The sequence below is a fragment of the Limulus polyphemus genome, unplaced genomic scaffold (assembly GCF_000517525.1).
Source record: "Limulus polyphemus unplaced genomic scaffold, Limulus_polyphemus-2.1.2 Scaffold2595, whole genome shotgun sequence".
NCBI classification, from domain to species: domain Eukaryota; kingdom Metazoa; phylum Arthropoda; class Merostomata; order Xiphosura; family Limulidae; genus Limulus; species Limulus polyphemus.
In genome coordinates this window covers 65,571-69,874 of record NW_013668205.1, presented here as the reverse complement: position 1 = coordinate 69,874, position 4,304 = coordinate 65,571, and positions in this window count along the sequence as shown.

The window sequence follows — 4,304 nt, the reverse complement described above, 5'->3', positions numbered from 1 at the left end:
AACGAATAGTGGGATTGACCTTCACATTATAACGCCCCGACGGCTGAAAGGGCGAGCATGTTTGGTGTGACGGGGATTAGAACCCGCGACCCTCAGATTGCGAGTCGAGTGCTTTAACCACCTGGCCATGCCGGGCCGAACGTGAAAGCCAATCGGAAGTTCGTATTAAAGAGCTCAACAAGGTCCTTATGGTGCCAAGTGTTGCTGATGTGTAGTTCAAAAACAGGATCGGTTACATCTAAATCCTAGAGATGTTTCATCTATCCGTTTAGCCCACGAGTGCACAAGGTGCTGTTAAAGTTAAAAAATCCAATTCCATTCATAAAACGGAAAATCTTATGGACAGTGGATCATATCAAACTTGCCATGAGTGTGTCTTTTGCTAATCTCCAGAGATACTGGTACTGCGAAAAGTCTTGACTTTAAAGAATATGATACACCTCTTGAAAGCTGCTACTGTGCTTGATTTTCATCATCAAAATACACGCTTCTCATCGAGAAGCGTTTCGTGTGAAGCTTATATTTAATTTCCGAAATTTTCTGTTAACTGTTGTACCACAACACACACAATTACTTAGTTTCGAAATGTGTTAGTGAATGTATGACAAACAAAACCACAAACGTCTCACTGACCTTAATATTTATTCATGTATTGATCAGGTTTTCTAATATATACGAGTCTGTTTTGTTGTCGTTACTAAATAATAGCGCCTTGATATCCCGTTGTTTTATATCTGTAACACTATGAACCAAGACTTTCAACGAACAACTATAATTTATGATATCAGTTTATGGTGTTATGTATTCCTGAAAGATCCTTCATTGTTGGGGAAATGTGGGTTTAAAAGTAGTCAATACTTTTATATAGAGATCAAATATTACATTGGATACTAAACATAATTACTTTTGATACATTGGATACTTATTGGAATAATACTCTGCATAGGTATTAGGTATGACGTGTTCAAAATTCGACTTCAATTCTCATAATAAATAAATATATCTTCACAAGAACTGTAATTTTCAACCTGAGCAGTACATTATCCACATCACAGATTATTAGGGTTCATATACAGACATATTTTATTTTTGAATAACTTACTAGAAGGAAGGCAGCAGTAACATTTGTCACTACAAGAATTTTGTCCGACTATTTCAAACGAATAACGGTACGGACTTTCAATTTAATAACACGTTCACGGTTGAAAGTGCGATCGTGTTCAACGACATTACGTCTCGAACCCTGGACCCTTCGATTCGTAGCCAAACACGTTAATCACTAAGATACGCCCGGCCCGTGTACAAGCAGCAATAATTAATATTTTCCAGTAGCGTCTCTTTCAGATAGAGACAGAATGTCACGTTCGAAAAGAAACATCATTTATTGTAAGGACATACGAACAAAAATATGTAGAGAACAATAAACATGAGGTTGTGTATACCAATAAAATATCAAGTACCTACGAAATGGCTCTGTATACGTGGTAAGTTTCCTGTGTATATTGCCTGAAGTTAATAATAATATAGTCTTCGACATTCAGCATAAGAAATAACAATAAAAAGACAAAGAGCCATAAACATAAGATGAATTTTGGCCATAAATTTATAAACTATATTCTCGTTCCGTTAGAAAATTTGTTCCTCTCATAAAGGTATTTGTTTCGACTCAAAACTATGTGAGATGCAAACAAAAGGAGAGAAATATTTCACGTATAAATATTGCAGGAGTTTTACGATGTTCTCTGCCAAAATTCGTTTACACAAAAACAAAGAATCTTAAAAATATAACTGATAGAGAGAAAGAAAAATCATTAATCTTACTCTTAAATAATTCAAACAAAACAACTCTATTTAACCACTACGACTGTATAAAATTTATTATAAAGCTTTTTAATCAGAAGTAGTAACAAACAGAAAACAAAAAAGTAATGAAATAATGTGTACCGCATGCTAAAATGCCTGAAGAGTAATATGATTACGGGCTTAGTAGACTTCTCCTTTTCATGTGCAAATCTACAAACGAGACACCAAATAGCGATAGTTAGGAAACTGAACAATCTCCTTAGTTCACAACGCGAAAACGTTGAGATGTCAATCAGAATTGATTTTAGGGCTTGATAAGCAGCTAGAAGCAAAGAAGGAGCGAGTTGAGAGAGACGGTTCTTTCACACACAAAAAGATTCACATCCATACCTTTAGCATTAGGAGAGTGTTTGAGTTACAGAGTGCTGAGGAGATTTCTAAATCTTTGTTTCATTGTGACAGCTGTTTAATTTCAGCAAGCGCTAAAGTAAGATCGGACTGACAATAGTGTTTTTATCTAATTTGAACTCGGCTCACTCTTGCCCATTGTACAGGTCTGATAAATATTATACACGTAAATAGGAAATTCATGAAACTAGTTTCCACGTAAAAGAAAAAAAAATCTGATTATCAGTGAATTTCTTTCACTATAAACCTCCAAGCGGTGACTGTGAATACGTCTGTTTATCCAATAAAAGGCTTAGGACTTCTCAGTTATTATTAATCAGATCTCCGGACAGCTGTTACCGGAAGTTTATGCTTAGCTGCCCAATGCGTCTAGTTGTTCCGAAACTTCCCAACAAAGACTTGACGCCCCCCAGTGGCACAGCGGCATGTCTGCTAGAAACTGGGTTTTGATATCCGTGGTGGGCAGAGCACAAATAGTCCTTGGTGTAGCTTTGTGCTTAACTACAAACAAACAAAAAACAACAACACAAATTTGACCTATCTAACGTGTCTTTTTAAATTAATATAAATCAAACACTCCTGCTGACAGACAGGAATAACCTACAAAATTTTGTCCAGATACTGTTGACCTTCCAAGGATAGCATATAAATAATTACTTCGGCAAAAGTTATTATTAAATAGATGGCGATTCCTCTCTGTGTTTATTAGTTGGATTTCTCGCAAATCTACTCAAAGCCTATCTGTACTAGCCGTCCCTAATTTTCAAGTTATAGATTAGAGGAATGGCAACTAGTCAACAGCTTCCACCACTAGCTCTTGGGTTACTCTTGTCACATCAAATAGTTGGAGTTAACTATCATTATTATAACGCACGCATGGCAACAAAGTGCGTAATCCAATTTTGTTGGGTTTTCTGGCGGTAATGGGACGCAAACCACATAACCAAAGTCCGGCATGTAACCATTGGATCGCCACTTGACCCTCCTTCCTGTGTCAAAACACCATAACCCTGTATACTAAAAGATGAAGTAAGCATATACTGTTGAATGTTTTGAAAACTAATGTAACGGAAACACTATCACTCTGTATACTAAAAAGATGAAGTAAGCATATGCTGTTGAATGTTTTGAAAACTAATGTAACGGAAACACTATCACTCTGTATACTAAAAGATGAAGTAAACATATGCTGTTGAATGTTTTGAAAACTAATGTAACGGAAACACTATCACTCTGTATACTAAAAGATGAAGTAAGCATATGCTGTTGAATGTTTTGAAAACTAATGTAACGTAAACACTATCACTCTGTATATTAAAAGATGAAGTAAGCATATGCTGTTGAATGTTTTGAAAACTAAGGTAACATAATAAAATATTTTAATTTTTGCCAGAAAAAAGATAACCTCTTCCAATTATTGTAAGCCCTGAATAAACAGTAAAAAATAATTTTCGCTTTACAATTAATATACACCCTAACTACATAGTAACTAATAATGTTCACTTTACACTTATTTTATTCCCTAAATATATAATAGAAAAATATATTTATTTACGAAAAACGTTTTTACATATTTCACTTCTATTACTTTAACAGAGTTGAGGACGCTTTGTTTGTTTGTTTTGAATTTCGCGCAAAGCTATACGAGGGCTATCTGCGCTATTCGTCCCTAATTTAGCAGCGTAAGACTAGAGGGAAGGCAGCTAGTCATCGTCACCCACCGCGAACTCTTGCGCTACTCTTTTTACCAGTGAATAGTGGGATTGACCGTCACATTATAAAGTACCAATGTCTGAACGGACGAGCACGTTTCGTGGAGAGAACGCTTTGAGAACTTCCCGTGTAACGTTGCTGAAATCTAATCAACTAGGTCAAATATCACAGTTTGTTTCTCTTCTTGTTCCTTTACACATTTTTCTATACTACACATTAATCGATACAAACATTCTGGCAATCATTAGAACCAAAGTATTCATGCTGAAAATTTCGTCATAGGTAACATTTGATGAACGTAGATACCACAGCAAAGTAAAAAAGTTACTGAAAAATAAGCTGTGACATTTTAGATATGGCTATCTCAGAATCAATCAAGG